Source organism: Bos grunniens, chromosome 8, assembly GCF_055505025.1.
Source record: "Bos grunniens cultivar Pamir isolate PY7600 chromosome 8, Bosgru_T2T1.0, whole genome shotgun sequence".
NCBI lineage: Eukaryota > Metazoa > Chordata > Mammalia > Artiodactyla > Bovidae > Bos > Bos grunniens.
The window spans coordinates 4,251,894-4,265,312 of NC_141172.1; the positions used below are offsets into that span (position 1 = coordinate 4,251,894).

General features: G+C 41.7%; 1 protein-coding gene across 8 annotated transcripts in view; it reads left to right on the plus strand.

The window, feature by feature from the left end:
• SAP30 (Sin3A associated protein 30) overlaps positions 1-13,419 on the plus strand; it is a 109,989-nt gene that overhangs the window by 51,312 nt on the left and 45,258 nt on the right. The window contains exon 6 of one of the 8 annotated variants that reach the window (XR_015169380.1): positions 7,821-7,901. The exons of 5 other annotated variants lie outside the window; for them this stretch is intronic. The gene's annotated coding sequence lies outside the window, so the exon portion shown is untranslated. Of the gene's footprint in view, positions 1-2,140; positions 3,319-7,820; positions 7,902-13,419 lie in introns of those variants that run through there. 2 more of the 8 variants (XR_015169381.1, XR_015169382.1) reach the window with 2 other exon arrangements.

Here is a 13,419-nt window from a genome sequence, read left to right on the forward strand (position 1 = left end):
TCTGTCACTGTTTCTCCTGGACTTCACCTATTCTTCCTGAAACTCTGACAATTTCTAATCTTTTCACCATTTCTAGAGTTTTATGTTTTCCTCACTGTCATATAATTGGAACCCTAGAGTATGTAATCTATATAGACTGGCTTCTTTCACTTAGCGATCTGTATTTGAGTTATTCATGTATTCTTAAGCTTTCTTAGCTTATTTCTCTTTATCACCAAATAACTTTCTGTGATAGTGATATACCACGGTTTGTTCATTTTTTCACCTGTTGAAGAATATCTTTATTACTTATAGTTTTGCAATTATAGATAAAAGTGCTATAAACATTTGTGTGCAGGCTTTGTATACACATACATCTTCAAATATTTAGATCAATGTCTTTTTAATGTTTTTCAGGTTGATTGTAATTGTTGATTTATAATCAACTAACTTTTAATGTGGCTTCTCAAATATAGCTATTTGAAAAAATAATTTTCATATAATAATCTGTTCAGAGTCAGGTATCATTTTTACAAAAATATAAACAATGAGCCCATAAGTGTTTTATGGAAGAAGAGAGCTCTCAATATAGAGCAATTTAAATGTATTTAGATTTCATATTCTTTGAAATGTGAGCAGACATGTGGTCTGCTGAGGCCATTTCTTTTACATTGCAAACAGGGAAATTTATAGGTGTTAAATGAGCCTCAAAATTGTTCCTTTATTGCTGTAACTTCACTAATAAAACATGTTGAAATTTACACATTTGGAAATCCAAATAAAACCACTTGCAAGTTGAAGTAATAAATACAATAGGGTCTTAGATAACGTAAAGCAGCTCCCTTTGTGAATATACATATCAAGTAGGACACAGGAAATGCCAAGAAATAATAAGCTTTGGAAATATTTTTCCTGGATATTTCATCTCTAAGTACATGATATGTTTTACATATATTATAATCCTATTAAAACATCACTTACTGGGAATCCCCTGGCGGTCCAGTGATTTAGACTCAGTGCTTTGACTTCTGGGACCCAGGTTTGATCCCTGCTCAGGGAACTAAGATCCATAAGCTATGCGGAGCAGCCAAAAAAGTGAAATGACTTACTGTTTCATAGGGTAGGGGCATGCATTAGAGTGGAAGGCAAATATGTTCACTGTGTATGTTAATCACTCAGTTATGACCGACTCTTTGCGATCCCATGGACTATAGCTGGCCAGGCTCCTCTGTCTATGGAGTTCTCCAGGCAAGAATACTGGAGTGGGTTGCCATTTCCTTTTTCAGGGGATCTTCCTGACCCAGGGATCGAACCCAGGTCTGCAGATTCTTTACTGTCTGAACCACTAGGGAAGCCAGTTATACGTTCACTGAAATTAACCTAAAACATGATAACAATTCTACCCAAAAGCCTTTCTGTTACACAGTGTTCTATCAATGGCAAGTCAGCCTTTGCCTTTATTACTGGTATTCCAAAGAGAGCTCCTTTGGGAATGAATTAGCAAAAATTGTCCCCACATTGTGACCACCTTATAGAACCTTTACTGAGTTTTTCCACAGAATCCAAGTGATTTGTACTGATTGGACCAGCAGGGCTGAAGTATAAAATATCCCACATCAAGAGAGTTCTAGCAGAGTATGCTATGTTTTAATTTGTGTCTTAAGTTACTCAATGTAAAGTATTTCAGAAAATGGTGTTCAAGTATCAGAATGATGGATTTAAGACCATCACACAAGTTCCATTTATTTCTCCTCTCCATAGAAATGACAGCCTTTTTAGGGTCAGAAAATTAATGAGTCCAAACCATATTGGCAAATGCTGGAATTTTTCCCCCTAACCTAAAAGTTTTGGAGATTTCTCCACTAGGAGTTTGACTCACTAAGAGGTGAGAACTGGCTTCCAAGAAGCTCATGGCGGGGTGGTGGATAGGGGGTGGGAGGGGTGGTTAGGGCTTTAATTCAGTGGAAGAAATTCAGGAGAGAATTCTTGGGAACTTGATTCTCTCTGAAGCAGAACACACCTTATGATCCATCCAACAAGGGCTTCTATAGAGAGACCCTCCCCCTTTAATATGTAAAATTATAGCAGGGGAAAATATCTTCTTCTATCTCTCTTTCACAAAAATATATATTTGTTTGTTTTAATTTGTTTTTGGCTGGAGGAGCAGCAAGACATTGGCCCTCTGGATCTTCTTGGGTTATTCCCTGAATACTGTCGATGATGCCAGTACAAGTGAGTTGATATTCATGTCTCCTGTGAAGGAAGATTTACAAAGACTGTTCTCAGTATCCCCCGCCATGTGCTAAGTTGAACTTATCAAGAGTTTTCCAGGAGAGGGGTCAAGGCCCTCTTCCCTTCCCTTCTGAGATTCAGCTTCCTAAGAACTGTGGTTTTTCCTGTGGTCATGGATGTGAGAGTTGGACTGTGAAGGCTGAGTGCCGAAGAATTGATGCTTTTAAACTGTGGTGTTGGAGAAGACTCTTGAGAGTCCCTTGGACTGCAAGGAGATCCAACCAGTCCATTCTGAAGGAGATCAGCCCTGGGATTTCTTTGGAAGGAATGATGCTAAGGCTGAAACTCCAGTACTTTGGCCACCTCATGCGAAGAGTTGACTCATTGGAAAAGACTCTGATGCTGGGAGGGATTGGGGGCAGGAGGAGAAGGGGACAACAGAGGATGAGATGGCTGGATGGCATCACTGACTTGATGGACATGAGTCTGGGTGAACTCCGGGAGTTGGTGATGGACAGGGAGGCCTGGTGTGCTGCGATTCATGGGGTTGCAGAGTCGGACACGACTGAGTGACTGAACTGAACTGAACTGAAGCACTGAGATGGCCCTGGCACTGTTAGCAAGAAAATGTAAAAGTTCCCCCTACAAAAAAAGAGGGAGTCTTGGTCAGGGCCTTGGGCTCCAGACCAGAGCCTAGAGGTTTGTGAGGGATAGCGTGTTCTAGATATAGTGTGCAGCTGTGGTTAGAAACCCAGTTACACCCGGGCACCTTGGCAAAGCAGCCGTGTTTGTGGAACAGTGGCTGGCTGTGTGAGTGCAAATTGACTTGGGAGCCTGTGGCCTCAGAGCCACCCTGCTGTCTGCGTGGGGTTCTGAAGCAGAAAGGACAGCCTTTCAGCCTGACAGAACCAGTTCTCAGCAGTGACACCACACAGAATGGATTAGAATCAGAACTAGTTTAAGAATTGAACTATAGTTGATTTACAAGGCTGTGTGAGTTTCTGGCATACAGCAAAGTGATTCAGATATGTGTGTGTCTGTGTACTTTGTATCCTTTTCCATCATGGTTTATTACAAGATATTAAACATAGTTCCCTATGCTGTGCAGTAGGACCTTGTTTATTTTACATATAGTAGTTTGCATGTGTTAGTTCCACATCCCTAATTTATGCCCCACTTGGAAACCATAAGTTTGTTTTCTTTCTTTCTTTCTTTTTTTTTTTAATGTATTTTATTGAACAATAGTCGTGGCACACAGGCTTAATTGCTCTGAGGCATGTAGGATCTTCCCAGGCCAGGGACTGAATTTGTGTCTCCTGCATTGGCAGGCTGATTCTTTACTACCAAGCCACCAGCGAAGCCCTATTTGTATACTTCTTTTTAAATTTATTTATTTTTAATTGAAGGATAATTGCTTTACAATATTGTATTGGTTTCTGCCATATGTCAATATGAATCAGGCATAGGGATACGTGACCAGCATGAGGTGGTCCCTCACTGTAGTTGCAATTTGCATTTCTCTACTAGTTAGTGTTGTTGAGCATCTTTTCATGTCCCTGTTGGCTCTCTATGTGTCTTCTTTGGAGAAAGGTCTATATTAGGTCTTCTGCCCATTTTTTTTTTTTTTGATTGGGTTGTTTGTATTTTTTAGTATTGAGTTTTATGACCTGTTTATGTATTTTGGAAATTAATTCCTTGTTGGTCACATTGTTTGTAAATATTTTCTACAGTCTGTAGGTTATCTCTTTGTTTTGTTTATGGTTTCACTTTCATGCATTGGAGAAGGCGATGGCACCCCACTCCAGTATTCTTGCCTGGAAAATCCCATGGACGGAGGAGCCTGGTAGGCTGCAGTCCATGGGGTCGCGAAGAGTCGGACACGACTGAGCGACTTCACTTCACTTTGCCATGCAAAAACTTGTAAGTTTGATTAGCTCCCATTTGTTTATTTTTGCTTTTATTTCTATTGCCTTGGGAGACTGTCCTAAAAAAAACGTTGGTATGGTTTATGTCAGAGAATGTTTTGCCCGTGTTCTCTTCTAGGAATTTTATGGTGTCCTATCTTTTAAGTCTTTAAGGCATTTTGAGTTTATTTTTGTGTAGGGTGTGAGAATGTGTTCTAACTTCATTGATTAGATGCTCTCCCAGCAGAGCTTGCTGAAGAGACTGTCTTTTCTCCATTGCATATTCTTGCCTCCTTTGTCAAAGATTAATTGAACATAGTTGTATGGGTTTATTTCTGCGCTCTATATTCTGTTCCATTGATCCATATATCTCTTTTGTGCCAATTCCACATTGTTTTGTAAAATCAGAACAGCTAATGGGCAGATCAGAGTTTTTTCTCTCTGAAACTTTGAAACAAGACTGCTCCCTTTGGACTAAGTAAATTCCCAGGTTGTGAACAATTTGGGGAATGGAGAGTCCCTGAGAGAGACATACTGAATTACCTACAATGTGGAGGGATGGAGGCTTAAACAAATAAGTAGAAAAATAGAGATGCCTAAATTTTGAATCCAAAACCAACGGAGGTCCTACAGATTAGTTCACTGTGACTCACCAAGAGCTCAAGTGTTTGCCAAATTTGTTTAACGGCTGAAAAAATATTTTTAACTAAGAATCTTGAGGGATGAGATTCTAAGGAACACCTGTTGGAGAATGGCAGAATTTTAGATACTAAATTATGACAAAGGAGCAGTCAACGTATGGCAGGAGTTCTTTCCTGGAGCCTGTCCTTATGATGCTTACCCATCTTGGGGTAGATCAGCCCCACTGTTCTGTGGAATTGATCACCGTGTTCTCATACTCCAGCCTGAGGAGGGCAGAGCAGAGGGTGGTGACTTGAGGTCAGACGCTTCACCTGGGTTCAGTCCATCCATCCTCAGCCTTTGAATAATGACTACCTACAATTCCTCATTGACTCTGGGTGTAGGGTTTTTTTGTCCTTTCTGTTGTTATGCATCTTTAGTGCCCAGACTCTGCCTGGCCCAATTTAGATGCTCACTAGCAATGTGTTAAACAGAATTCCTGGCCCTCTGTGTCCTGGCAAATTCACTAGAAAACTAACCCAGCATTTCCTTTGCAGAGTCTATACTTGCACAGCAGGTCAGACCCTTTGGAAGGTTCAGGAGAGCAGCAGTGGCTGGGAACTCCTGATTGGGTATGGTGGGCGCAGTCCTCAGCCACAGATGGAAAATGACATTTCATTTGTCAATCAAACAAAACCCAAAATCTGCCCAAGTCTGGTCATTCTGGGATGGTGGGGAGCAGGGGTTCAGTGAAGCCCTTCCAGGCTCCACTGTCTGAGTTGCTATCCCCCAGCTTACCGCCGCCCAGTCTAACGATGATGTGCAGAGTATTTAACCACTTACATGGCAAAATACATTTTATAAACAAATGTATTTCAGTAAATCATTATATAAGTAAAAACATTAAATTTCCCTGTGTATTCTCTAAACTAAACTCATCCTGAAGCTACTTATGCTGTGATATAAGACAAAATGGTCACCAAATCATTCTAATTATTTCTAAGTCTCTTATTGATGTTTAGAAATTTCTGGGTGGGGACTTCCCTGGTGGTCCAGTGGTTAAAACTTTGCTTTTCAAAGCAGAGGGTGCACGTTCAACCTGCTGGTCAGGAAGCTAAGATCCCACATGTCTCTTGGCCAAGAAAACCAAAACATAAAATAGAAACAATATTGTAAAAAATTCAATGAAGACTTTTAAAATGGTCCACATCAAAAAAATCTTAAAAAAAAATTACAGCTCATGGAGCCTGTACCTGGAGCCCCTTTGCTTCCATCCCCACCTGCAGTGCTGTCCCCCGCTGGCCTCCTGCCCACCTGGTCCCCTCCTGAGGGCCCACGGGGCCTGTGTCCATGCAGCTACCAGCCTCGAGCTGCTTGGCTCATGGACCAGCATCCCAAGTCCATTGCCACCTGCAGGGTGGCCTTAGATGGCCATCCAGTGATATGTGGTCTAACCTCAGCTGTTTATCAGCCCTCAGGGCCATGGTTCTGTGTGTTAACCTGTGGGAACACTGTGCCAGTGCATAGGGGCTAAATATCAGCCATGGTCTTGTCCTTTCTGAGTAGCTCAAGGCTCCAGGTCTTCTCCTCATGCCTTGCCTTTGGTAACCACACATCTGATCTCTTTTTTCAATGCAGTTTTTCTTTTCAAGATTCCCCGTGTAAGTGAGGGCATACAGTATTTGTCTTTCTGTGTCTGACTCATTTCACTTAGCATAATGCCCTCAAGTTCCATTCACGTCTTGCAAATGGCAGAATTTCCTTCTTTCTTATGGCTGAATATTCCATTGTGTGGCCACTTCAGTTGTTTCCATGTTTTGGCTGTTGTGAACAGTGCTGCTATGAACATGGATATCTCTTCAATGTAGTGTTTTCATTTCCTTCTGTTATATTCCCAGAAGTAAAATTGCTGGATCATATGGTAGGTCCATTTTAAATAAACCAATAGTAGAATTGGCCCATTTTTAAATTGGATTGTTTGTTTGTTTGTTTGGCTATTTAGTTGTATGAATTCTTTGTTGTTGTTCAGTCACTAAGTCATATCTGACTCTTTGTGACCCCATGGACTGCAGCACGCCAGGCTTCCCTGTCCTTTACTGTGTCCTGGAGTTTGCCCAAACTCATGTCCACTGAGTCCGTGATGCCATCCAACCATCTCATCCTCTGTTCCCTCCTTCTCTTCCTGCCCTCAATCTTTCCCAGCATCAGAGTCTTTTCCAGTGAGTCGTCTCTTTGAATGAGGTGGCCAAAGTATTGGAGCTTCAGCTTCAGCATCAGTCCTTCCAATGAATATTCAGGGTTGATTTCCTATAGGATTTTAGAATAAATTCTTCATATATTTTAGCTATCAACCCCCTACTAGACATAAGATTTGTAAATATTTTTTCTCATTATATAGGATGTCATTTCATTTTCTTGAGTATTTCTTGAGTATTTTCTTTTGCTGTGCAGCCTGAATATTTTGATACTCTTTCTGCCCTGGGTAATACTTTTTCCCCAATAGCTTGGGCGCTTAAGAAGAGATCTTTAATTCCAAATGGTTTAAGGAAAATTTTCTTAACACACCTGGGCACCAGAATCAGCCATTTGATGAGTCCCTTTGCTGTCCACCTGAAGCTATCACAACATTGTTAATTGACTATACTCCAATATAAAGTAAAAAGTTAAATGCAAAAAAAAAAAAAAAAAAGAAAGGAGCAAGCATTTGAGTGAGACTGAGAAATGAATACTGAAACTGCGTGTGTGGACTGGGTCTGCATCTGGTGTTGAGGAGAACCTTTAGCTTAGGGGTTCTCTGTTTGGGGTCCAATGCAAGCACCCCGTTTTCCTCTCCATTTGTAGGCACAGTGCTGAATCTAGTGACATACCTCAGTGAGACTGAGACTTAGGAAATTCATGGTTGGTTGTTATCAGGGCCTCCTGCCGCTCTGCAAACCACCCCTAAGGAGAGTGATGCACAATTTCCTTTAGGTTAATTCCATAAGTTACATTTCAGAAAGAAAAAGTGACCTGACATCACAGGGAAACCACTTTTAGTTGCTCCATTTCCTGGAGCCTACAGCTTTTTTTTTTTTTTTGGTACAGCTGGCAAAACGCCTGGGACAAGATGTATTCAAGTCAAGTCAAAGCAGAGCTGTGTTCAGAGAAACAGATGGCCCACCTAAGGTGAAAAAATTACTTTCTTGCGGGGAAAGGCCGGGTGGTTTATTCACCTCTTCCTCTAGGAAGGCAGGAATGCGTGCAGGCAGAATAAATACAACGTATCGCAAGGGCATGCCACAGATGAACACAAGCACTGGCCGGCGGTGAGAGGCATCGTCCTGCTCCAGGAATGCTGCCGGAACTTGTCACACACATATGCAAGTGCCCCCAGACCTGGAAAGTCACTCCATCAGTGGATGGAATAAGAATCAGGACATAAGGGAAGAGACCCTGCAGTCCGCTCTCTCTGAGAGCCTGTAATGACACGCCGAGAAGATGGGAACAGTTAGGATGAGCCAGGCACAGGCTCAGGAAAATGATCGAATGTGAACAGAGCAGAATTGTGTTGTGTTCCACCTGAAGAAACCCTGTCTGGGTTAATGTGGTTGGAGGTGTGGTAGACAGATAATCTGGGCTTGTTTAGAAAAGCAGAGAAGTGGAATGGGAGTTCGTCACTGGTTATCTAATACTCTCTGCAGAGGTTGTTGTTCATTGTTTAGTTGCTAAGTCATGTCCCACTCTTTGGGACTTCATGGACTGTAGCCTGCCAGGCTCCTCTGTCCATGGAATTCTCCAGGCAGGAATACTGGTCTGGGTTTTCGTTTCCTTCTCCAGGGGATCTTCCCCACCCAGGGACTGAACGTATATCTCCTGCATTGGCAGACGGACTCTTTACTACTGAACCACCAGTCAGGCCCTAAATGCAAAATAGAAATACCAGCATTGCATATTAATGTCTTCTTTCCCTGATGGGGAGAGTTGGCCAAAGGACTAATAATGATGACTGTTGTAAAAATGATCTTGAAATAGTCACTCCATAGATAAAATAAGAGATGCCTTCACTTGCAACTGAGATTTATGGAGGTTCTGTGAGATGGCAAAATGGGGTTTGCAACGCAGGATGTTTATTGCTCCCAGAGGCTGTGGCTAATCTCTCATGAAGCAAGGTTTCAGTTGGGTAGTGATTGAGAAATTAGAACAGAGCTGCATTGTGTAACTCCTTCTTCCTCTTTATTTATTGTGAACCAGTGAATATCCCTAGTATCAAGCTATAGGCCAGCTTAATATATTTGATTTTTGAATATCTCATAAGAGCTCAACGGTTCTTGCAAAAGGTGCCCACAGAAAGCCATGGCCTTATATTTATCTCTGCTGCTGCTGAGCTTGTCTGATAGATTCATACAAGGGCATCCTAACAGCCTCGTGTTTAAAGGGAACAGTAACTTACATTTAACCACCTTATCTTTATTTCTTATGGCTAAACTGTGAGACTGATATCCTATCCCATATGCTAAGGGTGGAATTGAGATGCAGAGAGATTAAGTAACTTTCTCCAGGCAGTAGAGTACCTTCAAAGCTGAAAAAACATGCTCTCTTCCGCTCAGTTTTATACAGGAGAAGTGAGGTGTTAATGCAGTTGTTGTTCAGTCACTCAGTCACGTCTGACTCTTTGTGACCCCATGGACTGCAGCACGGTCCTTCACTGTCTCCCCGAGCTTGCTCAAACTCATGTCCACTGAGTACATGCTGCCATCCAATCATCTCATCCTCTGTCTCCCCCTTCTCCTCCTGCCTTCACTCTTTCCAGCATCAGGGTCTTTTCCAATGAATTGGTCTCCATATCAGGTGCCCAAAGTATTGGAGCCTCAGCCTCAGCCTCACTTCTTCCAATGAATATTCAGGATTGATTTCCTTTAGGATTGACTGGTTTGAAATCCTTGCTATCCAAGGGACTCTCAAGAGTCTTCTGCCACAGCACAGTTTGAAAGCATCAATTCTTCAGCCTTCTTTATGGTCTAACTCTCACATCTGTACGTGACTATTTGAAAAATCATAGCTTTGACTATACAGTAGAGCTGGATTTTCAGATTTCAAACTAGGCCCATCTGACCTCAAAGTCACTGTTCCTTCTGCTGTGCTCTGTGGCCACATTGGCATATAGGAGGCTTAAGAAATTGCTAAGGGTTTTTTTGTTTGTTTGTTTTTAAATAGTTATGCTATTCTGTATTACTTTTCTTTTTTACAGTTGTGTGTATGTGTGTAAAGTACATATAATATACAATTTACCAACTCCGGGAGTTGGTGATGGACAGGGAGGCCTGGCGTGCTGCGATTCATGGGGTCGCAGAGTCGGACACGACTGAGCGACTGATCTGATCTGATCTGATACCACCTTACCCATTCTTCTTATAATTTTATTTATTCATTTATTTATTTTTATTTTTGCTGTGCTGGGGCTTCATTGCTGTGCAGGCTTTTCTCTAGGTGCGGTGAGCAAGGGTTACTCTCTGGTTGCTGTTTGTGGGCTTCTCGTTGCTGTGACTTCTCTTGTTGCAGAACACAGGTTTGAGGCAAGTGGGCTTCAGTGGTTATAGCACATGGGCTTGGTCGTTGTGGCCCATGGGCTTAGTTACTCCACCGCATGTGGAATCTTTCTGGACCAGGGATCGAACCCCTGTCCCCTGCACTGGCAGACAGAGTCTCATCCACTGTGCCACCAGGGAAGTCCCATCTTACCCAGTTTTAAGTTCAGTGATATTTAAATGCATTCATAACATTGTGCATCCATCGCCACCATCCTTCTTTGTAACATTTTGCATCTTATAAAACTAAAGTTGTATTCCTACTAAACAATAATTCCCCCTTCCCTTCTCTTCCAGCCCCTGGGAACCACCAGTCTACTTTTGTCTCTAAGAATTTGACTACTCTTAGTACCTCATACATCTACTCACGTTCTCTTTTGGTGGCTGTTTGCATGAAATAACTTTTTCCATCCTTTTACTTTCATTCTATTTATGTCTTTGGATCTAAAATGGGTCTCTTGTAGATGTAGTCATATTCTGTGTTTCTTATCAATTCTGCCAATCTCTGTCTTTTGATTGAAGAGTTCATTTCAGTTCAGTTCAGTCGCTCAGTCATGTGCGACTCTTTGCGACCCCATGGACTGCAGCACGCCAGGCCTCCCTGTCCATCACCAACTCCCAGAGTTTATTCAAACTCATGTCCATTAAGTTGGTGATGCCATCCAACCTTCTCATCCTCTGTCGTCCCCTTCTCCTCCTGCCTTCAATCTTTCCCAGAATCAGGGTCTTTTCCAATGAGCCAGTTCTTCCCATCAGGTGGCCAAAGTATTGGAGTTTCAGCTTCAGCATCAGTTCTTCCAATGAATATTCAGAACTGACTTCCTTTAGGATGGACTGGTTGGATCTCCTTGCTGTCCAAGGGACTCTCAAGAGTCTTCTCCAGCACCACAGTTCAAAAGCATCAATTCTTTGGCCATCAGCTTTCTTTACAGTCCAACCCTCACATCCATACATGACTACTGGAAAAACCATAGCCTTGACTAGACGGACCTTTGTTGGCAAAGTAGTGTCTCTGCTTTTGAATATGCTGTCTAGGTTGGTCATAACTTTTCTTCCAAGGAGTAAGCGTCTTTTAATTTCATGGCTGCAGTCACCATCTGCAGTGATTTTGGGGCTCCCCAAAATAAAGTCTGCCACTGTTCCCACTGTTTCCCCATCTATTTCCCATAAAGTGATGGGACCAGATACCATGATCTTTGTTTTCTGAATGTTGAGCTTTAAGCCAACTTTTTCACTCTCCTCTTTCACTTTCATCAAGAGGCTCTTTAGCTTCTCTTCGCTTTCTGCCATAAGGGTGGTGTTAATCTGCATATCTGAGATTATTGATATTTCTCCTGGTAATCTTGATCCCAGCTCGTGCTTCATCCAGCCCAGCATTTCTCATGACGTACTCTGCATATAAGTTAAATAAGCAGGGTGACAATATACAGCCTTGATGTACTCCTTTTCCTATTTGGAACCAGTCTGTTGTTCCATGTCCAGTTCTAACTATTGCTTCTTGACCTGCATACAGATTTCTCAAGAGGCAGGTCAGGTGGTCTGGTATTCCCATCTCTTTCAGAATTTTCCACAGTTTGTTGTGATCCACAGAAGAGTTTATTTACAATTAAAATAATTACTGGTAAGGATTTACTTCTGTGATTTTGCTATTTGTTTCCTAAATGTCTTGTAGCTTTTTTTCTTATTATTATTCATCTCCTGCATTACTTACTGGTTTCTTTTGGTGTATTAAGTTGATTTTTAATTTTAAAAAATTATTATTATTTTGGCCTGTTGTGTGGCTTGCAGGATCGTAGGTCCCCTTGCAATGGGATAGTGCGGTCTTAACCTCTGGAACACCAAGGAAGGCCCTGTGTTCAGTTGATTTTTTGTAGTGAAATGTTTGCATTCCTTTCTCATTTCCTTTTGTGTATCTTCTATAGCTATTTTCTTTGTGATTACCACAAAGATTTTCTTTAACATCCTAAAGTTATAACAGTATAGTTTGCGTTTATGCCAGCCTAACTTCAATAACATGCCCAAACTCCTTTACAGCTCCACCCCGATCCTCTCAGTTGTTGATATCATAAAATTACCTCTGTCTACATCATATGCCCCAAAATGTAAAATATTATATTTTTAAAATGCAATACTCTCAAGTCATGTACAAAACAAAAAGTTCAGTTGCAAACCATTGTTACAATAACACTAGCTTTCATAATTATCCATGTATTTACCTTTGTTGAGATCTTGATGTTTCCATCTTGTATAAGAGTTAATTCTTAGGTAGGTTGATAAGGAGTCTGGGGCCCTCAAGGAGGAAGGGGTCCAGGGTCCTCGAGGAGTAGAAAGGGGTCCAGAGCTCTCGAGGAAGAGAAAAAGATAAATGTTTTTCCATCTGAGGGGCTTCTTGTTTTTTCCATCTGATGGGCTTCTCTGCTGGCTCAGTCAGTAAAGAGTCTGCCTGCAATGCAGGAGATCTGGGTTCAATCCTGGATAGGGAAAATCCCCTGGAGAAGGAAATGGCAATCCGCTCCAGTACAGACAATGGGGTCACAGACAGTGGGGTCACAAAGAGTCAGACAGGACTGAGTGACTAACACTTGTGATTTTTCCATAGAGATTTGAGTTTCTCTTATGGCTTCAAGTGTCTTTTCATTTCACCTTGTAGGACTCTCTTGAGCATTTCTTGCACAACAGGTCCACTGGTAACAGACTCCCTAGCTTTTATCTTGATAGCTTAATTTCTCTCTTACTCTCCAAGGACAGTTTTGTTAGATACAGAATTCTTGGTTGACGGGTTTTTTCTTACAGCATTTTGACTATATCAGCCCACTGCCTTATGGTCTCCAAAGTTTCTGATGAGAAATCTACTGATAGTCCTATTAAAGATCCCTTGTGTGTGATTATTTGCTGCTGAATTGCTGCTTCCTGGATGTTCTCTTTTTTGGGACTTTCAGCTCACCATCCTTGGACATTGTTGAACTTGCTGGATATTTATATTTGTGTTTTTCATCAAGTTTGGCACATTTTCAGCCATTATTTCTTCAAATACCCTCTCTGCCCTTTTCTCTCTTCTCTTTCTGGGACCTCTAGTATGTGTGTGTTGGTCTGCTTATTAGCACCTCACTAACAAGCAC